General features: G+C 35.4%; 1 protein-coding gene across 3 annotated transcripts in view; it reads right to left on the reverse strand.

The window, feature by feature from the left end:
• The window catches only part of LOC115213266 (FMRFamide receptor-like), a 288283-nt gene that overhangs the window by 20435 nt on the left and 241229 nt on the right, over positions 1-26619 (reverse strand). The window contains exon 1 of one of the 3 annotated variants that reach the window (XM_029782200.2): positions 23841-23878. The exons of the other annotated variants lie outside the window; for them this stretch is intronic. The gene's annotated coding sequence lies outside the window, so the exon portion shown is untranslated. Of the gene's footprint in view, positions 1-23840; positions 23879-26619 lie in introns of those variants that run through there. 3 annotated transcript variants of the gene reach the window in all.

Below are 26619 nucleotides of genomic sequence, written 5' to 3' on the forward strand. Positions count from 1 at the left end.
TGGCTACTAAAATTCTTGTCTACAATTGGCCATCTGTCTTAGTCGGCTGGATGTGGCGAGAACGGAGGCACAACATTCTGCATGGTAAGAAGTGAGACGTGTGAATGTTGAATTCGGTATGTTGAAGAACCTGGAGGCGTCTGCGTAAATGTTCCTGGTAAAAGTGGTGGACCATTTTGCTCAGCTACTTTCAACACTGCGCGCGGTGAGAGGTGTGACGCGTAAATGAGTTGACTCAACGCTTTGAAAAGAGCTTGGACGCCAACAAGTGGCTTTATATACAAGGAGAAGACTCTAGAAAAGAGGGTTCAAGGAGAAGATTCTAGAATCACACGATGGCTTCATGCTGATTTATCTGTTTATTAGACTGATCACATGAAGCTACTGTGGTTTGCCCCTTATGTCTAACCGATTATCTTCCGTGTTCGAATCCCTGCCAGAAGCTAATCAATTTACTCATACACTGAAAGCAAACCAAACTACTAACCCCCCACCGTTTATAAACAGTGTGTTATAGCAACTCCAAATAAAGCTGAGGCAACCTCTGTGTCTCGAACCAGCTTTCTCATATCAAGCCTGCACAAAATTTTTCACTTTGTAACGATGTGTCTAATATTTAACACGCACATGCACACACACACACACACACACACACACGTCGTCTATTTTAATTTTCTTATATTAAAATTTTGTTTTTAATCTTTATCTCAGCATTTATATGGTATATGTGACGCAGCGAGTGTACTTCATTCGGATGAGCGTTTAAAATTTAGAAAACCTAAGCAAATTTTTTTCACTTAAAAATTAGAATTTCACTCTGCTAGGACAAAAAGTAAGATATAATATTGACTTCTAAAACTTTAATATACTTCATAGTATATTATGGCTGCAAGAAGGAAATACTTAGTCCTTGCCAGTAATTAATACTTACTTATGACCTGCCAGAATTGTATCTAAGTTGGTATATCCAATAGAGTTACAACGCTAAGCATGATGGGTATTGAAGCAATGCGTTCATGGATATTTGATGGGTTGGATGAGGTGCTGATAAAACAGCAATAAGTCTTGAAATATGCATATACACCTACTTTATTTTTCTATCATCAATCGTATTATCTTTATAAACGCATTCGAGTACGAAACGTCGTAAGTACTGGCCCTGAATTCTATAAAAAATCTATAGGTTATTACTTAAAAATGTAAACAGATTCTTTCATCAGTGTTCTGATGAAGTGGGAGCGCGAATATTGAATAGGTTCTTGCATTTTGGCTTTCTTTGTTCTGTGTTTGCTTGAAGTACTTTTCTTTGTGCATATTGTTGACATGAAACTTATTTTTCATGCAGCTGTAGATCAAGGAAAGACTGTTCTCTGTTGAACAGTTTGTGGAGCTTAAGGCCATTAAAAACCTCTTAGTATTGCGGAATCTGATTTTCTATAAAATATTGGTTCACTCCAAAGAAGTTATTTTAGAAAGCAGAGATTATTTTATGCTTTGCATTAAACCATCATATTTGAATTTGTATTTGGAATTATGTAAAGAATTTTCACGTGATTGACATTCAAAGCTGAACACCGATATTTGTATTTTAGCATAGAATGACTCTAATGTTGTAGATTAAGTATACATTCACACAAGTATCACACACACACACACACTCACACATACACACACACACACACTCACACATACACACACTTAAACACACACGCACACCGATGTACATATATATGAATTTACCTATGTATGTATATTTATCATCATATGACGGTTGCTGAAATGATTATCCGTTTGGTCCTTTTATGCCGAATAGCAACGTTACGGAGACGTAAACAAACCAACTCTTGTTATCGAGCGACGGAAAAGAGAAACAGACAAAAAGGTACACCCCTAACACACATGCACACACACAAACACACACTCATCCATACACACAAATAATCAGACAATAATAAAGATGTTATGGCAAAAGTACGGATAATTTTTAACTTCCCCTCGTATATATATGGGGGGGCTTGTGTGTGTATGTGTGTATGTGCGTATGAGTGTATGGGTGTTGGGTGGGTGTGGGTGTGGGTGTGTGATTGTAAGATCCGGGGATCTAGGTTTAGGAAGTTAAAAAGCTTCGAGTGATCCGTCGAAATTGTAAAAAACAAGAATAGTTTATCCATATCGAAGGTTGTAGGTTTTTCCTATATCTAATTTCGATAAGCTGAAAAGTTGTTTTATAGTTCACAGTTACCAACTAGGGTTGCTATGAAGGCGACTAAAAATCCAAATTGAGAGAATGGAGTTGGTAAAATTCAGGCTATATATGTTCCCTTACTAGCAAATCCTCGGAAGTAATAATTGCTCAACGAGGGATATTCCGATAGCTTCTCACCAGACCGAAGTTGCCTCAGTTAAGAAACTCGCCAAAGATATAATTTTAAATGAGCAGTGAAATCGGAAGAATGGTGTAAAATAACAAAATAGTAAACCAAATTTCTGAAAAAATAACTTGGTCGGTAAGAGAAAAGAGAGAAGTAAAAAAATTTGGGAGTGGGAAATTTTCTAAATTTGTTAAGAATAAAGAAAAGTGGGGTTTAGATTGGATTGATGCTGACTTTAGGGCATGGTCGATGTCAATATTAAGCTGAGGTCACTTTACTATATCAACGGTAAACAAATATGTTATCTCACCCATGCATAAACATTGATACAGAATAAAAAGAAAGAAAAAAAGTTTTAGAAATGAAATAGTCAAGAATGAGAAGAAAAGCAAAAGAAGTTAACTATATAGGAGTGTGAGTAAGGTGGGACTGCTATAAGAGAGAAAAGTGAGGGGGATTAAGGTTTTAGCTATAGCAGTCGGAGTTACATCGGTGGCCTTCGTATCTCTTATCCTACTTAACGAAGACCTCATATTTGCACTAAAATATTCTGACCTATCTAGAGTTTATATCGATATTATCCTAGCAGCCCGTCGAATTGTACAATTTGATAGAAAACTAATGACTTCGATATACCGATAGAAGCGAGCAACTCGGCCGAAGTCACAAACCTCGTTGGTTGTTACCTGCTCTATTGTCTCCGGGACCAATTCTCTAGTATTTCCGATAGTTTGTTTCAGAATGGACAACGCTCTTTTTGCGACCCTGAACTCTAGTAAACGTGAGGTAGAACAACTTTTTTTTTTTTCATTTTTGGAAAGTTAGATGGTTTGAAAGACGAGCTAGTTTTCGATGGAGTTTCTCTATACGTCTCCTTTGAAGTCTAATGTCGGCTCCGTACCGATTAGATAATATGATTGTATTATCTAATCAATCAATGTTGTTGACTTTTTTCTTTTTTAGTTAAAATTTCGGCTTTAAATCTGCGCAGAGTTAGCCCACTTCGGTATTTTCCATTGACAAAGGCTTACGAGACAGAAACACTGCATCTGGAAAACCGACAGAGGGGAACACTGGGCACATATTGTGTTTTACACATTTTACCATACGAAAATCTTTTTCTCCGCGGTAACTGCATTGCATTTGCCTTTAGAAACTGAAATGTGTCACAAACATCGAGGCTGCTGGAAGAGATACTTGTCCAAGTTGCCACACAGTTTCTATACCAATGTCTTATGGTGGATTACACGTTTATAAGACTGTTTTCTAGTGCTGCTATTATTGAATCCTTATTTTTATTCTTACTGATTAGTGGATAGTCCTCGTTATAGAACTCTACGGTGTTTTCAGATGTATAAATTATGCATTCACTGGCTTCTGCTGATTAAAACATATTTGAAAGGGTTCAGTAGATGCAGGAATGTGTGTACATATACGCCAGGTTTTGTAAGGCTTCCTGGGCACTACACTACTTCAAAGTTTCCGCTATCTATTAATATGAATTAGCCTATATGAAGGAAGAAGGCAGTTCTTAACAACACACTCGAGCAATCGCTTTAAAACAATAGGCAAGTGTTATATTGTACAAAATTTCGTTATTTTAAATGCTGAAAAGAACATCTCTATCATTTAAAGAGCTAATGCATAGAAGAGACAAAAAGCATTTTATACTGGGATATTTTGATCAACTAACAACTCATCAATGAACTACAGCGGGCTTAGAGGGCGCTCATTTAAGAGTCACTTTCTCTCAAACAATTCGTTCTCTTGAAAACACTAGGAAATTAACATATTTTTCGAAGTACACTTGTGAGTAAAGAAACCAAAGAAAATGCACTGGCATCTCATCAGCAGCGTTTTTATATCGTCCAATTTCTGCAATCTCTGCTTCAGAGAGAACCTCTGTCACACCTAGTTGTCTTCTTATAATCTTAAACAAATAGAACAGGGTAATATTATTTTCTGACACATCCCCAAAATCTTCTTTGAGAATTTATAGGAGAGCAATTTCCTTATGGATAGAAGACAAAAGCGGACAATTTACTCCCTTAATTCAACTAGAGTCATCAAATTACTTTCAAATGCGTTCAGGCATACGGATGAACGAATGAAACTGTGGTTCAAGTATGGTACTGCTTGTTTATCTTATCTATATTAACATATACAAAACTCCAAGTACTTTCCGCAATGGGTGAATTGAGCATTTCATGCATTTGTACCATATGAATGATATTTATTTCTTTATTGCCCACAAAGGGCTAATCATAGAGGGGACAAACAAGGACAGACAAACGGATTAAGTCGATTATATCGACCCCAGTGCGTATCTGGTACTTATTTAATCGACCCCGAAATGATGACAGGCAAAGTCGACCTCGGCGGAATTTGAACTCAAAACGTAGCGGCAGAAGAAATACCTATTTCTTTACTACCCACAAGGGGCTATATACAGAGGGGACAAACAAGGACAGACAAACGGATTAAGTTGAATACATCGACCCCAGTGCGTAACTGGTACTTAATTTATCTACCCCGAAAGGATGAAAGGCAAAGTCGACCTCGGCGGAATTTGAACTCAGAACGTAACGGCAGAAGAAATACCGATTTTTTACTACCCACAAGGGGCAACACACAGAGGGGACAAAAAAGGACAGACAAACGGATTAATTCGATTACATCGACCCCAGTGCGTAACTGGTACTTAATTTATCTACCCCGAAAGGATGAAAGGCATAGTCGACCTCGGCAGAATTTGAACTCAGAACGTAACGGCAGATGAAATACGGCTACGCATTTCGCCCAGCGTGCTAACGCTTCTGCCAGCTCGCCGCCCTATGATCAATATTGAAATACATATGGGTTTGCGTATGTGTATTAATTTACAAATATCAAATAAACAAATATGTTTGTTTATTTATACGAAATTACTTCATACACAAGTGTGTCACACAAATGTTTATGAAATCAATGTTTCTAATTTTAACTTAATATTTATTTAATGATCTTTCGAAGCAAAAAATAAATCTCAGGTATCACCCTGGGAAATTATTTTGAAAGCGTTTATTTGTATGATGTTCCAGTTAACTGTTTATTTTGATAAAATTTGTTGTTTTCTTTCTTTCATTACGCGCCTTCTCACTTTATTTTTAGAGTAACACTCAAAACACAGCTAATTTCTACAGAAATACATTGAGTGATGAAAATAATTCATCTCAATATGATCCATCATTCCACAAGTAGTCTACTGAAATAGTCTTACTTTCAGAAGTGAACCATCAGAAAGAAATGTGATTTTCTATAGATTCTTTTGAAGATATGAACTTGTGTTTTATTTTAACTTTTTATGCATAGATTATGTATTATTTGTATTGCTAAATATTCTTTAATTTACAATTTCAAAATAATGCAACTATATATTCTTTTCAAAGCATTCTGCCTCTATTTTTAGTCATTTATGCGTTATAAATATTTGAATCAACTTTAGTATTCTCCTTGAATAACACCGAAACCTGTGGGATTTGATCATAGAAATGGACACAAACCAGCGACAGTATATCGTCCGTTCCTAATCGATTTTCTCTGCTTGCAGCCCACACTGAGAACAAAAACATCAGTAACATACATGCATAATACTTTCAAGAGAACGAACTGTTGTTTGAGTGCTTGTGACTCTTAAATGAACGCTCTCTAAGTCCGCTGTAGCTTATTGGTGAGTTGTTAGTTGATTAAACCATCCCAGTATAAAATCCTTTTTGTCTCTTCTATCTCTTAAATGATAGAGATGTTCTATTGTTCGTGATATATATGCATTCGTCACCTGCCGAAACGTTACGACGAAATAAGGACCACCATTATTTCGAATATTCTTGAGCATGACCTACGTTTTGGATTTCATATTACTAACAACAGTATTTTATATAAAGATATTCGAAGTCTGATCATGAAGTATCCAGACTTTTGCCATAGAACTGCTGGTTTTATTGGCTTTGATGACAGCAGTCGAAGCTCGAGAAGTCAAATTTAAAATATTAATAAATCGCCATGTATATATGCATATACATATACAATCACACACTTATGTATATATGTATGCATACATATACAAATATGTATATATATATATATATATATATATATGAAAGAGGGTGTGGGTGTAAGGTGTATATGGCGTCACTATGTGAACTTTAGGTATAGTGTCAGAACCAATTCTGGAAAGTGAAAATGAATGTAGAAGGTGTAGTTTGCGCTGCTGAGATCGTTCTAATAGTAGCTTCTTAATGTAGAGAACAATGATAAATTAGTGAGGATGGTTTCTGACATAATATATTTAAAGAAGCGCAAAGTACATACTATAAAAAATAGGTTGTATTGTTTCAATATAACTTTACATCAAAAAAGATTTTCATAAGATGCCTTAGACCTATGAATACCACTTCAACTTACAGATTCTCTCAGCTGCATACATGCGAAATATATCAAATGGCAGAGAAACTGAGAGGGAGAGGGAGAGAGGGTCTATGAAAGGGTAAGAGAGAAAGACTGTAAGAGAGAAAGAAAGTGTATAAGAAAGAGAAATAGATTTTATAAAATACGTTTCGCTTTAATCTTGTTTCAACGCTTATTATTATGAAAATAAGCAGTTCGATATTGCCATTTTGCTAGGATGGAATTACATCTTAGAGTACGGAGCTTACACGCAACTTATTAGAATACATGCACATGTTAGAGACAAAAACTAACGGAAGCATAAAAGAAATATTGCTGTCAGTACAACTGATTGGGTGAATAAGTTGTCAAAACAAATCAGACACATAATAGTTTAAACGAAGTGAAATATCAGATTGGGTTATGTTTCATACACCAAGTTTGATGATTCTCACAAGGATGATTACTTAGTATCCGTAAAAAGAATACACGTACACACACAGACATGAACTTCGTTTTCTATAAAAGCTTATGTTTGTTTATATGAAATGTAATATGCATGTTTATTTAGAGATACATTTGCAGACGTGCTTATGCACGCTAATTTAGAAGGCATGCATTTTTTTGATCGTCATTTTTTATTTGTTTCTAGATGCGTTGTTTTCCTTCTCTAAATCTCTCCATTTTTTAAATATTTATAATACAAATAAATATAATACACTTGTAAGCATACGGCTGTGTATTCGTGTATTGCTCACTTTAAAATAGGAATCCATACGCATTTGTATATTAAATCACATCATTTATTGCAACATGCTATTATTTTGATAATGTGCCAAAAATGAAACATTTAATGTTTCGAAGCTTTTAAGCTTATTACTTGATGCAATAATGATATCGTTCCAAGGTTTAGTTGTAATAAAAGAAAAGAAACAATGTAAATTTAGTAAATATTACACACCTCTCGACAATAATATTTTTGCTTGTGTATCTGTGATAGCTTCATTTAGAAATTGAAAAGAATTACATGTATATTCATGGTATTTAATTTGACATTGTTTTCAAATAGTTTCTGTCAAAATCATTCACAGATAAAGATGATAAATATATGAACGTCAAAGCTAAGTGATAATTTTATCAAAATATAAGCAAGGAATTGTGGTGTGGTAAGATCTAAAGTACTACAGAGTTAGCTTAGAAAGGAAATAGTATATTAGTGAATTAACTTCCTTCATTAACAAATTTTCAATTAGTTTTTTTTTTATCAATTGTTTTATTCATTGGACTGTAGTGAAGCTACGATGCCAACTTTAAAGGTATAGTTGAATAAATCAACCCTGTACTTATTTTTCTGAAGTCTGATACTAATGCTATTGATCTCATTTGCCACACCGCTAGGTAACAGGAACGGAAACCAGCCAGCTGAAACATACACGAAGACACACACACACACACACAGACATACTCGCAAACACACACACAAACATACATGCATACATACATAGGTAGACTGATCATGAAGTATACGGACTGTTGCCATAGTAACAAAGCTGAAGCACGCAGAGTGAAGCCGCTTGCAACAGTTTGTCCTTAAACTCTGTTGAGCATGCACACTAAGTTTTACTGTTTTCGTTCACTTCTGCTGTTTATAGCAGGGCTTAGAATGAAGGTGTGTAGGGTGTGATCGTCGCATTGACTATGATAGAGAATGTTGAGCAGAGAATCTGCATCAAATTTTACCAAAAGCCTGCCGATACCTGCTCAGAGGCCTACGCAAAGTCTTTAAAAGTTTTCATCGTTCTCATCACGATCAAGATCTTTTGAAACTGAAACCCGAGTGTGTTTTTGGCCAGCTGAAAGGGGTTTTGAAACAAACTTGGCAGACACGCGTCTGATACCCAAATCTTCAGTGATAATGTACTGAATTGAACCATAAGTAATCTCCACATTCTCTGGTTACTTACGGATGGCAATTCGACTATTTACTTTCACAGCTGTGCTCACATCTACGATGTTTTTCTCAGTTCCGCTGGCTGCGAGTCTCCCTGAACGTTCGTCAGTATCGACATTTTTTTCGGTTATCTTGGAAATACTTGAACGACTCGTACATTTGTGTCAGCTTATACTCTCCTCTCCATGAACTTTCTGCAACTCTGCGTAGGTCTCTGAACCATGAGAACTTCCTCTGTCATAGTCAGTGCGATGATCATACGTACACACCTTATTTCTAAGCACTGTTGTATATAGCACAGTGTGCTAGAACGTTAAAACTTAGTGAAAATGCAGAGCAGAGTTCAAGGTCAATCTTTGCCAAGTGGCTTCACTCTGTACGCTATAGCTCCGTTATAATGGCAACGGTGCGGATATTTATTGGTCAGACCTCGTAATACATACATATATTTACATATATACATATATATACACACACATATATATATATATATATCACGTGATTATGTGGCCAACCAAGCTATAAGATGTTGTTACACATCGCTCGTCAATACAATGGGTTTTTGCATTGTTTTAGCCACTGGTTAAGCGTGCAGGCCAATATTCTCTACACCTCTGATCGAAAAGGGGACTGAAGCAACGTAAAATTAAGTGTTTTGCTTTAGAACACAACACACCGCCTGCCCAGGTGCGTATATATCTTTATATATATAAAACTGAGAATGTGTGTCTGTCTGTCTGTCTGTCTGTCTGTGTGTTTCCCTAAAAATTGAAAACTACAAAACCAATTTCATTCAAATTTTACACATGCCCTACTTAGGGTCCAGGGAGTGTCATCGGCAAAAAAAATTTGAACTTTTTGCCTAGGGCGAGCCCACAGCAATATCATACCTTCTCCACTACGATTCCCTAAACCTTGAGAACTACACAACCAATTCCATTCAAATTTTACACATGGTCCATGTAGTTTCATGGGCAAAAGAAATGTTCAGCTTCTTGCCTAGAGCGAGCCCATAGCAATATCATATCTTCTCCACTATTTCAGTATTACGTGTTAAAAGTGAAACAAAAGCGTTTCTCTATTTTATGTCAGATACTTTCACTTTAACAATAAAAATTAGAGATAATAATAACAATTGAATTATATGTAGTAAGTAATAATTAAAATCAAACTAAAGTATAATATAATCGTAACATAACAAAAGTAAAAATAGCAATTGGTATAAAATTGCATCAGTGACTTGAACTTGAATAAGTGGTTTCACATGAATGGGAATAAATTAAAAATAAAATTAGCGTGCAGAAATGGAATAGTCCAGATGGATAATAAAACATTAAATTAAAGAAAAGACTATTGTCTATAAAGTATACAATGTAGAGAAAAAAGAAGATTTGAACACCTGGAGGAAAGCACCTTCGAAAAGTGCCTTGGTGCAACTATGAAATATATCTAACCAGAGGCAGTAAATTCGCCACAATAGAAGCAAGGTTCGAGTCAACAGAGCGTGCAAGGGAGTACTCGACTCGAACTTGCAAAGTGGAAATATTTTACGTTTACCTTTATATCTGGGACGTAGGACGTCCCGGAAGAAAATTTAAAATCCCCCCCCCCCCGAAGTAGAGATAGGCTGGATTGTAGCCACACTTCTATACAAGAGGGAGGGCAAGATACAATTGATCGAAATTACAAGAGACGGGCTAACAATTCCAGTTTGTTATATATTTTGAGTATTGTTATCACTAGCGATATCAAGATATAACTTTGTATTTTGTATTTTATGTGTAGATGTATATATATAGATGTACATGTAATATGTACACATATATAAACACATATATACATGCACTAGCACTATGACCCGGCAATGACGGGTCTTTAATGCTAGTATATATATATATGTATACGTATTATATGTATATATGTGTGTGTGTGTATTATGTGTATATATTTGTATATTATATTATATATATATGTGTGTGTGTGTATGTATGTATATACATGCATGCATGTATGTTTATATGTATATATCTGGACACACCCACAAACACAATTTATACATATATCAATATTTGCCTCGAAGAAATATTCCATATCCTTACCTCCAAATCTAATTTGTTTAACAGCGGAAACGAATTAAGGACAAAATGTTCAAATATATAAACAGGGGTTTGACAAAATAATGAAACGCCTTAAAATGTCGAACAAGTATCTTTTGATATGGAGTAGGACCGCATTTGGCAGTAGTTACATCTTGAATTCTACGAGGTATGGCTCGTACAAAGTTTGAATTGTTTCCAAAGGGTATCACGATCGCTACTTATATTCTTTACTAAATGTTTTAGGTACTGAGCAGTTCTTCTCTTTACACTCTATGGAGGGTGGAAATTGAAGTTAAGGTATCGTCCAGGAAAGGTCGGCTTACGGTATACGGATGTCCTGAATCCATACTTGAATCCAAGTCTGTTCACCAAAGTACCAACTGGGGAAGCTCTATCGGTGATTCAAGAAAAACTAGTGACAGACACCCATCTAAAAGAACGCACTAGTATACCAATAAGAAACTTGATAGAAATGTTGACCTTCTGTGGAGAATCTACCTATTTCAGTACGGACACTGATATATAACGACAAGAAGAGAGTTTAGCTATGGGTTCGCCATTATCACCGATAATAGCCAATATATACATGGAATATACATGAGGAGAATTTGGCTTTAGGATCAACACCACTAAAACCAACCCTATGGCTGCGATATGTTGATGACACCTTTATTCACTGGCCCCACCAGGAAGATTTCCAAGTGCATGTGAACTCAATAAAGCCATCCATAGAGTTCACAATGGAAAAGGCAAAAAGACAATCAGCAAGCATTCCTGGATGTATTAATAACACGCACCAAGTATGGATTCAGGATATCCCTATACCGCAAGCCGACCTTCACTGGACGATAACTTAACTTCAACTCCAACCATCCATACAGTGTAAAGAGAGGAATTGCTCAGTGCCTAAAACATCGAGTAAAGTATATAAGTAGCGATCGTGATACACACCACGAGGAAATTACCAAACTCAGTAACAATCTATTAAGCAACAACTACCCCAAAACATACTATCTATTCCAATTATGAAGAAAAGAGCGGATGAAACCAATAAACTGTCTACAGTCTGTCTATCCCATGTGAAAGGCCTCTCCGAAAATACAGAAAAGATATGCGGCCCATATGAAATCAGGACAGTATTCAAGAGTAATACAGCACTTAACAAATATCTCCTTCGAGTAAAACCACCAATAGAAGATAATATGACCCAAAACTGCGTGTACTCCATCCCATGCAGGTATGGTAATTTATACAAAGGTGAAACATGCCGCCCCTTCAATATAAGGGTAGACGAACATCGCAAAGTTGTGACACGAGGAGATATTGATAAATCGGGTATAGTTGATCATGTATAGGGAAAATGGAAATCACCTCCCCCTGTAGGATGAAGTTAAAATAATAGACAGAGAACACCACTGGAAAATACGAAAATTAAAAGAAGCAGTACATATTCTAGAACACAACAACCTCCTAAGCAGACCGAGTGCAGACGTGAGTAGCATATGGGAACCGGTATTAAGGTAGTATAGAAAAATATTAGATTTATAAGCGCCAAATTTCATTTCATAATTGTCCACGGCTATATGGCGTAGTGATCAAGAGCGCGGGCTACTAAGCCGAATATTCCAAGTTCGATTCCAGGCAGTGACGTGAATAATAATAATAATAATAATAATAACAACAACACCAACAACATCGAAAAATACCTTAGGAATGAGAATCCAGGTTCTAAATTTCGAAACAAGATGTGGACAAATATCCGTCAAATGTAAATAATGTGCATAATTCCTCATCTTTTAAATACAGATCTGTATATTGCTCAATACTTAACATAAAAATAAACAAGCTTTTGACAGTTTTATAGATATCTCAACATTACGATGCTATGTTGCTCGGTTTTACCATTATTTTGTCCAACGCCTGTATAGACACATACGCACATTTTCAAATATTTACTTTATAAGTTGCCTTGCAACTAGTTTACTCAAATAGAAGGTAAGCATACAGAACTCTTGCTCTAATGATTTTAATATAATTTTAAAATATTTTTACGTAATAGCTTTTTATATTCTACTACTGGGGTGGTATTATGATTTTTTTCTTTCTCTATTTTACTGTTTTTCCAATATATTTCTACTAATACTTCTCACATAATTTTTTTTAATAATATTTACTTTAAACCAACTATTTATCTATCCTTATGGGTACAGCTCAGTAACCCTTGAGAATGTTTGCTTTACTTTTGTGAATCCTCTGAACGCATCATTATGTGTCTAAATTATAAATATCTTAAGTTTTCCTTAGATTTCTATTATAATATTTAGCATCATTGGTCATTGTTCTAACATAATTAAACTGCTGTTCTATAGCTGAAATTACATTGATGTATTTTTCAAAATCCACTGTGGTTTTGTTTGAGTTTAAATACGACAAGAATTGTACATCTATATTAGTTTCACATTTTGGCAAAAGGCCAGCAATTTTGTGAGAGGAGTTAAGTGGACTATATCGATCACAGTGTTCAAACTGGTACTAATTTTATCGACACCGAAAGTAAGAAAGCAAAATCAGCCTCCGTAGAATTTCAACTCATGACGTAAAGACGGAAGAAATGTCGCTAAGCATTTTGGCCGGTGTATATTCCGTTATTAATTCATGACCATGTTGGAACGCCACTATTTAGGGTAATTTCTGCTACGGCGGCGGCACCTGTATTCATTTTATTAACATATAAAGGATGAAAAGTTAAACTGACCTTGCCTGATTTAAAGTTAAAATGAAACATATGTAATGATTGTAATGAAACCGAAGATTAATATACTTTAACTACTTGACAACTGCATTTCTAGCTCTGCCTTGAAGGAAGCTTTACGTCCTTAACTCACGTTTTTGAATGTAACCATGTTGTTAAATCTCCGTTAACAGTACCGTATGCAGGTCCTTTCCGTTTTCTTTCATGCACGAATAAATCTTTCACTATAGACCTTTATGGTCGTAAAGATCCTATATCGGTGGATAGAGTAAAAAAGGCCTTCATAAAGAAGACTGTCCCTGTTCCCACTGCTTATGACACACACACACGCATTACAAACACGGCCCGCACACCCGCCATTACAAACACGGTCCGCATACCCACCATTCCATTACTAACATTGGGATTGATCAGGTACCGGATAAGGATTCTGGATTATTTTTCCGGTTTTTACTCAATTTTTAGAGCGGCCGGATTCCTTTTTAGTATTTTCGTTTGTGAGAGCAGTCGAGTATATTTAAGATATTCTCATTTTAAAAATCATCTCCGGCTAATCGTTGAGAGGAGATTGATGTTGTTTTGGCGGAAGTTTGCACTCTCTGAGTGCTCTTGTATTTATATTATTTTGAACAGACAACTTTGCAAAGTATTTGAAGCTGTTCTAATTTTTAATATCTAAAATTATCTTTGGTTATTCATTTGTTCAAATTAAACATAATTTTTTTTTTATTTCATGTTGCTAAAGTTACACGTCCGTTTTTCACACAACAGTTTCGGCGTTCGGTGTGAATATTTTGGGAAGGTGATTTATCCCAACCTTTGAATTTTTATTGTAACTTGATGTAATTTATTTTAGAATGCTTCTGTAAATATTTTCCAGTTTTTTATTTCATATGCCTTAATACTTTCACTTTCTGCAAATCATTTATTTTCAGAAAATACTGTTTTATTCAACTTTCGTTAAAATGTAAACAACTCTCATATAATACAATTAGTCGCTTATTGGTTTATATATTGTGATTTTAATGATTTTAGCTCCTCATAGTATTCTCACACTTACAAGATATACGATGTAAATATATATATATATTATATATATATATATATATAATATATATATAGGCGCAGGCGTGGCTGTGTGGTAAGCAGCTTGCTTACCAACCACATGATTCCAGGTTCAGTCCCACCCACTGCCTAGCACCTTGGGCAAGTGTCTTCTTCTATAGCCTCGGGCTGACCAAAGCCTTGAGAATGGATTTGTAGACGGAAACTGAAAGAAGCCCGTCGTATGTATGTATGTGTTATGTATGCGAGTGTGAGTGTTTGTTAGTCTGTGTTTGTCCCCCATCACCACCACCATCACAAAGGATAACTCCTGGTGTCGATTTGTTCGACTAAAAGGCGGCGTTGCAGCATGGCCGCAGTCTGAAACAAACAAAAGAATAAAAGAAAGAATATATATATATATCCGATGTGGTGCTGAAACGTTCCTGGCTTTAAAAGCATCGGGAAAGTCCTGGCTTGTGGCCCAAGCTCCCGAGTTCAGCGCATCTTATCGAATTTACAACAATAACATACATACAAATATTTGGCTTATTTAAATACACAATTCTATGGAAACGCACTTCCCTTCACAGACACATTCACACGTACACAGACACATATACACACACACACGCATGTACATACACACACATTCACATACATACATACATACATATATATATATATACAAGAAAAAAGCAACAAGAATGGATTAGTTGTTCAGTACAATTGTTTCATACGAAGAACAGATTTATTTAAAGCTGCAAATATTGCAGCAAATATAAATGTCCCGTATTCATCAGCCAAAACACATATGAGTTTTGCTGCAATATTTGCAGCTTTAAATAAATCTGTTCTTCGTATGAAACAATTGTACTGAACAACTAATCCATTCTTGTTGCTTTTTTCTTGTTTATAATCACCCCACATTATTTTATGGTTAATACCATAAAGATTTCTTGTGCATCTAAGTTAAGTGCCACATTCAAGTGAATTCATTAGAATTCACTTGAATCTTAATTGTTTTACTGAAATTATATATATATATATATATATATATATATATATATATATATATATATAATATATATATATATATATATACACGTTCATATACAAATGTATATATAATATATACATACGTATTTATCTCTATATACACATACATACACACATACAAACATTACTCTTATTTGTTTCAGTCGTTGAACTGGGGCTATGCTGGAACAATAGATTCCTAGTACTCATTTTAAGCCTGCTACTTGTTCTATTATCTTCTTTCGACAAACCCTTAAGATAGGAGCACGAAAACAAACCAATACTGGTTGCAATGCAGTAAGAACGCATGCACAAACGCCAACATATACATACATATCTATACATAGATATAGTGAGAATTTACAAGAAAAAATGAAGATGGGTGTGTAAACAATAAACAGATGTATCAGTTTAACGCTTGAGAAGTGAGAAAGTATTTTACGTTTCGAGCCTACGCTCTTCAACAGAAAGAAACACAGAAATAAACAGGGAGAGAACATAGAAAAAGGTTTAGTGGCTAGCGATCTATCATGTATACACACGCATACAAGCATACCAAGAAATTGCACACACTTTGCGTCTTCTAAATTCCTCAAAACGTATTAATCGGTCCAGGGCTATAGTAGAAGTCACGTACGTAAGGTGTAGCGCAGTGGGATTGAATGGAATCCACGTCATTGCGACGCATGTTAGTTAACGCAGCCATTCCTGCGTCGATATATCGATATACGGTGAGACGTTAGTGACATCGGTATATTCATCCTTTTGCATAATGAATAACATTTCTTTTTTTCCAGAAATATAAGCATGGCTTGAAATGAATATTCTTTTTCGGACAAATGTAAAGAAGGTCTCTGTAGAGAATTCGGCGGTTGTATTCAATCGCTTAATTTAAATAGTTAAATAAGCACCTGTCCTAAAATGTTGGTGGTAGGGGCTAATCGATTACGTTGATCCTTATTCTCGATTGGTACTTTATTTTATAGTACAGTAAGGGATGAAAAGTAGAGTCAATGGCGACGGAATTTGAACGTTGAACGTAAAACCTGAAGTAAATGCCGCGTGACATTTTGGCCAGTGTGCAAAACGATTCAGCCAGTTCACCGCTGCTACATAGCCAAATACCATGAAGATTTCAAATGTAGAAGGTCGCTTGAAACTGGAGTCTAAAATTAGAGGGCGCGGAAATAATATGTCGTGTTCCAGTCGTGTTCACATTTCGAGTTTAGTTTTCTTTAATTTTACCATATCGTGTTTTAATTCAATATAAAAAATATGAATATTTATGGATCGGTTACATGGAGATAATGAGCAACTACTAAATTGCAAATTCTTAGAATTATATGTAATGCATCTGCGTCAGCAAATTACATTTGTCAGGAAGAAAGAGACAGCTCTGCCTATCAAAATCAACCATTAAAAATTTACAATGTAGACATATGTATATATATATATGCATACAAATCTGCATATACATACTTACAAGCACGCGCACACGCGTCCCTCCCCCCACATATACATGTGTGTATACGTATATATGTATATATGCTACATATATATATATGTATGAATATATGTATATATGTATATATATATATATGTATATATGTATGTATATATATATATATATACATATATATATATATACATACATATATATATATATATATATAATATATATATATTATATATATATATATATATATATATATATATATATATATACATATACATATATATAAATACATATTTATATATATATATATTTACTTAGATGCATGGATATATAAGTATATATATTACCAATTGCATATGAGTTTACTTACGATATTCCTACATAAGTATCTAAGTATTACATATATTCTAGCATAAAAAAGCTAAGAGCTCTTCATGAACAATCTTCCCATGCTGCACAGCAACTATATTCTAATATAATAATAGAATGAATAAAGGCGCATGGCTCAGTGGTTAGAGCGTCGAGCTTACGATCGTGAGGTTGTGAGCTCGAATCCCGGACGGGGCTGCGTGTTGTGTTCTTGAGCAAGGCACTTTATTTCACGTTGCTCCAGTTCACTCAGCTGTAGAAATGAGTTGCGACGTCACAGGTGCCAAGCTGTATCGGCCCTTGCCTTTCCCTTGGACAACATCGGTGACGTGGAGAGGGGAGGCCGGTATGCATGGGCGACTGCTAGTCTTCCATAAAACAACCTTGCCCAGACTTGTGCCTCAGAGGGTATCTCTCTAGGTGCAAACCCATGGTCAGTGCCTGACCGAAGGGGGTCTTTACCTTTACCTTACAATTCAAAATTAAAGATATATCAAAGTACGGAGAACATTGTATTTAATCGCGACTAAAATTCGTCTATTCAATACTGAATATAAGTAATCAGTAAATAGGTGGAATCATCATTGCTGAAACTATACGCTTCCTTCCTCGGATCAGAAGAGTAGCCTTTGTAAAGAGAGGAATTACGTCCCCAGGAAACAGGTATGTAAGCCGTATGCACTATGTGTAAATGCTTTACTCTGTGCACTAACTGAAACATTTCTTGATAAACAAATACAAAAGAAAACAGACTTCAAGACAGTATACTTTAACGAACATTAAGTCAAAATAGCAATATCGCTAAAGCGTGAAGTATTCTACAACTAACGAATGTTTCTGTGGTCAATGAAAATTCACTTGGAGGAATGAACAGATAAAAGTCAAAAGTTCTTTGGCTCTCTACAACTGATTTGGGATGACATGTAACAAGCAAAAATCAGTGACCTCTGAAAGATAGTCCGTTCAAAATAAATATAAGAAAGTTTCTTTCCCAACTAGAATACGATATAATAAATGGACTAGTAGTAAATTACTTGAATGGAGCAAGCCAGGAAACATAAAACAGTATCCTAGACATTTAAGTGCCTTTTACACAATATAGAAAATGAATCAGTTGACAAAAAATATAAGCTACACAAAACCAAAGCCGTAGATATTATCCACATCACATCCAGCTGTAGACTAATATTCCCTTGATAGTACATTCCGAGGAGGCCTAAGGGAGTAACCAGAGCAATCTGAGATAACGTGTGAAAAATAATAAAGATGAACATATAAAGTACGATGGATTAAAAGAGTACTGGCGAAATTGAAGAATATAACATCAACCAAATTAAAATGCAGTCGACCTGACATAGATGAATGGGGCTGCAAAATATAAGTATGCTTTGTTGCGGATGTCAGTTGCTTATTTAGTATCGATGTAGTAAAATATGTATAGATAAAATCTAACATTTGATAAGGTTGGTCTCAAACAAACTTTCAACTTTACACCCGTCCCTTTTGGTGCGACATCTATGTGACAGTCCAACTGGATCAAAATTTAGTTAAAAATCAGTTGATGGAGGAAGAATGTATTTCAATAATTCATACACTACTGGTTATAACGATATCTGAAACAATGTAAATTGCCAAAATCTTAAAATCTAAAAGGTCAATGGTTGTGCGAATATCGGCGGAGGAAAGACCATTTACGTTTTATTAAAAAATCTTTTCTTCGCCAACATGTCACCATGCAAGTGGCTGGCGAAAATAAACTCTAATTCGTGCGAGAAACTATACTTGCATGCATGCATTATATATATATGCAAACGCATTTACATCATATACCCGTGCATTACATTGGATATAATAAGGAAATAAAGATAGAGAGAACGTGATTAATGTGCGTATATGTGTGTATTTGTGTGCGTGGGCGTAAGAAAGATATTTCTCTTAATTTAGAGACCCCGGGAATGAATCTAATGAACAAGTAAATAGAGTAATTGATTGAGAGACAGAAATTTTATCATGCCAACTAACACACTGGTGCGGTTAAAATCTCGTTTCACGGCAGTTTTGGATTCCATTACGAAATGCAGCACTTACCAGCAGTTCACCGAGTTTCTCGATATATAATGCTTCAACAATGATACGGTGGGATTCAAGGCAGATTCGGATGCTGAATATAAAAGGTCTTTTATAGATTTCACTATAATAATACTTCATATTGCTTCTCAGTTTTGTCTACACACAATAAAATGTATGAAGTTTCGTATGGTTTCATTTTATTATTATATTCTGTTACTTTACATTCTATGTAACGATAAATCATACATTAATTCTAGAAATTCCAGATTGTCATTCTTCCATCATTTGGTCATTGGAATGGCGAACATGGCGAGGGATTATACTAAAAAATGTCTTTCATTTCTGTATTGAATGTTTTTTTTTTTGCCTGACATCTGCTAAACCTATAGGAAACATTTTCCTCCAATTGCACACCATTCTCTTCAAAATTGAAGTGCTAACTGATTAATGTGTCCGGGAAAAAGACATTGCGATTATCACAGCTGGAAATATTTCGAAATGGATCTGTTGTCTGAATTCTGACACAATTAGCAAATTGAAGTGTTAGAACATAGCTGAATACTCATTAGAAGTATACGCGTTACTACGTATGCATCTGTTATCGTTTTTAATTTGAATCGAATTAAATGTATATTACGATACAGAAAAAATGAAAACTAGATATCTTCATCAGCAGCAGTTATTCAATAAGAAGGATCATAGGAAAATGTACTGTAAGAAGCAAAGAAAATAACGTTTTCTTGCTAAAGTTTCCGTCATACACATACATATATATTTGTTTGCAAAGCGAGCGGCGAAACATTGTAAATATAAATTTAACATTGAAAGATTATCACAGTATTGTTTAATATATATATATATAGTTAGAGAGAGAGAGAGAGGGGGGAGAGAGAGAGAAAGAGAGAAAGAAAGAAAGAAAGAGTGAGACAAATCTTTTGTTCTAGAGAACAACAGCAGTGATTGGGTAAGGTGAACAAGAGAAGATATAAAGGAAGATAGAGTATTGTTATAATCAAGTATAAGCGAAATAATGAATTAAGCATCTCTGCTATTTTATACTATTTTATTTCAAAATAAATTGATCTGGTGTAATGGTCTACGCATGTGTTATTCATTGATGTTTTCCAGTTTTACAAACATCAAAATTTTGACCTTAAATGGTATCTCAGTATTATGTCCTTCTAGGGGATGAGAGGTTAGGCATGTCCTTTGGGAAGGAGAACAACTTTAGCAATATGAAAATGAGGGATGAATGAGTGCAATTTGTCTGCATGGAGATAACACTGAAGCCAGGTTGAGTGTAGTAGCTGCAGATTATGCAAAAATATCCCATTTCGCAGGTAATTTATTCAAGTGAGCGAAGCATTAAACTAAAACTATACATTTTGATAAGATTTAATATGCGTAAACGTAATATCAATATATAAAAACTGTTTAAATCACCAAATACGTATCTTCGTATGTTTCATAAATCGATGCATGAATAATGTAAGAGCGATTAAAGATAGATAGATAGATAGATAGATAGATAGATAGATAGATAGATAGATAGATAGATAGATAGATAGATAGATAGATAGATAGATAGATAGATAGATAGATATACAGACAGACAGACATACAGACAAACAGATAGAAAGATAAATAAATAGATAGATGGATAGATAGATAGATAGATAGATAGATAGATAGATAGATAGATAGATAGATAGATAGATAGATAGATAGATAGATAGATAGATAGATAGATAGATAGATAGATAGATGTGCTAACTATACTTAAAAAATGTATTATATTTATGTGTACAGACTACAAATATTGTTAGAAATACAAATGTTTTTTCTAAAAAAGATCTGGTCATCTGATCTATAAATACGAATATGTTTCTGTACTAGTTGCTCGATAATTGTGTATGATACGTCAAATGATTCAGGTCGGAGTAAATTCTATTCAGATAATCAAATAACGTTTCAAAAACATGTGCTTTGAGATGGAGTCTTGACACATTAATACCAGTAATTCAATTTTTGTGGTCAGAATCATGTACGGAAGTTTTCACAGCATTCATTAAAAGCTAAAAGCAAATAAAAAATATCTTTGTTGAAGTATACAGAAATATCTTATTTTTAGTCAGTATTTTGAAAAGCGTGTTACTTATTCACTTGGCTGCGTATTGAGATATTGAATTAGATGCTCAGAGTTTCAGTTTTAATGTCATTGGAAGTTTGAGTTTTAATGTCATTCCATGAAATATTATCTGTTTCGTCTTTTAATTGTAATTTTTATATAGTAAAACATTTTAAAGACATTGATAGTAAAATAGTGGGAACTTAATATTTTCTTTAAAACATTTAATTTATTAAAACAAAATCATTGTTCTTATAAGGATGATGGTGATAAATATGATTAAATAAAAATAAATGCGCCCATTTTAAAACCTAGCTAGGATCATGGGCCCGGTTTCCCGGTTTCTATGGTGTATGTGTTCCCCAGCTGGACGGAACGTCAGTTCATTGCAGCGTTACTCATTTTTGCCAGCTGAGTGGACTGTAGCAACGTGAAATGAAGTGTTTTGCTCAAGAACACAACGCGTCGCCCGGTCCAGGAATCGAAACGACAATCTTACGATCATGATGCTGACACCCTAACCACTAAGCCACGCGCCTCCACATGAATATGATTAGCGAGATAATATTGATAATTCTTCCTAATCTTGACACAAGGCCAACAAGATTTAAAGGCAGGGAGTATGTCGTTTACCTTCACTCCGCCCCATCTTCCAATGCTCAACGGGCACTTGCGTTTAACGACCAGGAAACGATGAAAGGCAAAGTTGCTCTCAGCGGCATTTTAACTTAGAACCTAAAGAGCCGGAAGAAATGCTACTAAGCATTTTGTCCGACGCGCTAACGATTCTGCCAACTAGCCGTCATACTCATGATAATGCTAATAGTTTCCAATATAGGCACAAGGTCAGTTATTTCAGAGAAGGGGGTTAGTCGATTACATCGCTCTCAGTGTTCAACTGGTACTTATTTTATCGACCCCGAAAGGATTAAAGGCGAAGTCGGCTGCGGAGGAATTTGAACTCAGAACATAAAGACGTACAAAACGCCGCTAAGCATTTTCATCGGTGTCCTAACGGTTATGCCAGATCGCTGCCTTACTCATTATAATGACAATGGTTCCTAGTTTATGCTCAGGACGAACAATTTTGAGGGAAGGAATATGTCGAAATCAAAGCCACGTGGATACCATATACTTGACTGCAATTGGAATTGAAATTAAAATATACAAAAGCTGTAATTAATTACTGTAAGGTATCTTGTTCAGTGCTATGATTCTGACAACCCAACTGTAACAATCATAATGATAATTCTAATTCTCGTAGAAGGCCAGCTATTTTGCGGAGACGGTGCAAGTCGATTACATAGATTTTAATAACTTTGTTATCGAACCCTCAAGTACGATATGCGAAGATGGCCTCAGTGGAATTTGGCCTTATACTGTAGAGAGTCTGAGGAAATACTGCTAAGCTCTTTGTCCGACATATTAACGATTATGGTAGCTCACTGCATTAATAAAAATTATGGTAATGCTTTCATTATTAATCAGTAAGTATATACAAAAAGATCGAACAAGGTACAAAACGATACAACGTAATAAAATGTACAGATGGAAGAAAGATTAGACAAGTTGACATCCAGAAAGGGATCTTTCCAGGAGGTTCGATTATACCCTATTTATTGTTTGTATATTACCGCTCTCCATCGTTCTCAAAAAATGGGAGATTGCTACGAAATATGGAAAAATATGAGACCAATCAATCATCTGATATTTATGGATGATTTAAAGTTTTACAGAGCTAGCAATGGTCAAATGCATTTCTTTATTCAGCGTGCACGAATCTTTCCTCAAGACATCCATATGGCATTATGATGTTGAACTCAGAAAAGGGTGCAATGGAGGACAACTTCCAGATGATGAGTGAATAAGAGAATGAACGAAGAGCGTTACAAGTATCTGGTGTTTTGTAACTAATTTAAATACTGAATACCAAGATGAAGAAACTTGCTTCTGAATATACTAGAAGAGTTTAAAAGTTACATAGATTAGACTAAATGGAGGGAATCTGATTAGAGTTGTGATAATTTACTATGCAGGTGTTGTGAGAACTTGACAACATGGAGAGAAACACTAGGAAAGTAATGGCTAAGCATGGATGACTTCATACAAGGAGTGACGTAGCATGGCTATACTTACCTAGGAAGGAAAGTGGAAGAGAGAAAACTGATTGGAATACAAGATAGTGTTATGGAGAGTATCGAGTCCTTGCATGCCTATTTGAGGAATAGTGATAAAAGAATGTTACAATCTGCCGTGAATGAGGAAGTGATCAATGACAATTGAGAGGCCTTCAAGGAATACAATATGAGGAGTAATAGAGAAAATATCATCAACTGAAAAGAGAAAGCCCTACACAGAGCTTTTTCAACAAGCAGCTGATAAAGCTGATGAAGAGTCCTGGAGATTGTTATGACGTGGGTTTTTAAAGATCGAGAAGAAAAGACTGGTTCTTATTGCTCAAGAACAAGCTTTATGTATTAATTCAGAACATGCTTTATGTATTTACGTATTAAGACAGCTGCATCATCTTTGTGTAAACTATGTGGAAAATCATCTGAGACAGGTAAACATATAATTAGCGGATGTTCAAAACTAGTCAAAAATAATTCAAAAACTATGCCGTAACAAATTACATTGCAAACATACTCGGAGTTGTGCAAGAAGTATGAGCTAGAACGCTCTATCAAATAGTATAAGCACCAACGTTTAACAGCAGCAGAGAATGAACAGTTGAGATCCACATGGAATATGCCAATATATACTGACAAAAAAGCTGCAAAATAATAACCCACCAGATATCACTCTTCCACTGAAGGATTCCAGAGAATGGACCTGCATTGATGTATCAGTATCTGCAAACCAAAATATTGATGAGACAGAAGAGAAAGTTGAAAAGTACTAAGTTTTAGGATCGGTGGTGAAAAGAAACCAGAGAGCTTCAAAAGTGAGTGTGGCACCTATTTGTGATCAGTGTACTTGGACCCATCTCCAAAAGTGCACTATTCTGGCATCAAAAGCAGCAAATACCAAACATTTTATGAAGTATTCAGATGGCAGTAGTACTTAACAGAATTCATGTGTTGAGGAAAGTGTTGCGTCTCTAAGCTGCGGGATGGAGCTGAGATGTGCGAAAGACATAGATGTCACCAGTCAAGTGCATAAAAATACTACTAGTACTAAGAAAACGACGACGACGACGACGACGAAGAAGAAGAAGAAGAAGAAGAAGAAGAAGAAGAAGAAGAAGAAGAAGAAGAAGAAGAAGAAGAAGAAGAAGAAGAAGAAGAAGAAGAAGAAGAAGAAGAAGAAGAAGAAGAAGAAGAAGGGTTTCAAAATGTTGCACAAGGCCAGCAAGTTCGGGTTAGTGTATTACATTGACCCCAGCGCTCAACTGATTCTTATTTTATCGACTCCGAAAGAATGAAAGGCAAAGTCAACGTCGGCGGAATTTGAACTCAAAAGGTGAAGACTGACGCAAACTCCGAAGCATTTTGCCCGACGCGCTAACAGTTATGACAGTTCGCCACCTTAATAATAATAATAATAATAAAGCGAAGTTGCTTACTTACTGACCCATCATATTTGTTTGATTCCAGGATCGCAAAGAAGGTAGAAGAAAAACCAAAAATAGAATCCCTTAAAATTTAAAATAGGAAGAATTTGGAGTATGCGAACAGTAAAGGTCGTGCCTATAATAATTGGTGCATTGGAAACGGTAAGCCAAGATATAGACAAATGTCTGAAAGAGATTAAAATAAAATGCCCGGTAGAACTCCGACAGAAAGTTTGTCTCTTAAGGACAGCAAGGATTATCAGGAGGGTTCTAAGTAATTCGTCCAGCGTGCTCGCCGCTTTAATTAATAATAATAATGATAATAATAATAATAATAATAATAATAATATAATAATAATAATAATAATAATAATAGTAATAATAATAAGGAGGAGGAGGGGAGGGGGAGGAGGAGGAGGAGGAGGAGAAGAAGAAGAAGAAGAAGAAGAAGAAGAAGAAGAAGAAGAAGAAGAAGAAGAAGAAGGAGAAGAAGAGTCTCACTTCTAGCATCTCTGAGTTTATAGAGATACCCACTAAGAGTGACATTCAATAACAATTTGAAGCTCTTTCTCCTCAGTATCCTCCAGTCCGACTTTCAGAGAACCGGTGACCCACTGGCTTTTGTCACTAACCATAGGGCTGTCGCTTTAGAGAAGTTCGATGACAGCTCTAAAAGTACAGCTCTAAAATCTAGAAGAGTGTTGCAGTTAAGCACAGATATCCTGGAGTATATACAGAGAAAAGAACTACCATTCGATTGATTGCTAAACAACTATTAAGAGACACAATCTAGCCTCCGTCACACGAGCATGCTCGCTCCTCTCTCTGTCACTTCAATCTAGCTGTTTTTCTACCCTAAGCGCTGGCTGTTCTCGTACCTCCATTAATCAGGCACAACGACCCCTTCGTCTCTCTTTTTGTGTTCAACTCTCCTCCCCCTTACTAACAGCCGCTCCAGAACATTGGTCTCCTAGTATTTTGTTCCTGTTTATATCTGCCCTGTATATGTTGACCTACGACAGTTTTAAGGGAAAGTTAGTAACATGAAGTTCCTTTGTCTTGAAAGCCTTCCACTAGTCACAGGAATTTTAAAAAATTCGAAAATATCATTTTATCTGTCCTATATTTATCATTTCGCTCCTTTCATTTTATCTTCTTAATCGGAATTTGTTTCATCTGTTTACTTAAATATGAGGTTTAAACCGGTAATCTTGCTACTGTCAATATATTTTCAGGATTTGTATTTAACATGGCGGTTTTCTTATTGCACACACCGGAGCTTGTTGACAACTTAGATAATGCAACAATGTTAAATTTACATCCGCTTCATTCCTTACAGTGTCGATCCGTTCTTATTTACAA

The sequence above is a fragment of the Octopus sinensis genome, linkage group LG6 (genome assembly GCF_006345805.1).
Source record: "Octopus sinensis linkage group LG6, ASM634580v1, whole genome shotgun sequence".
NCBI lineage: Eukaryota > Metazoa > Mollusca > Cephalopoda > Octopoda > Octopodidae > Octopus > Octopus sinensis.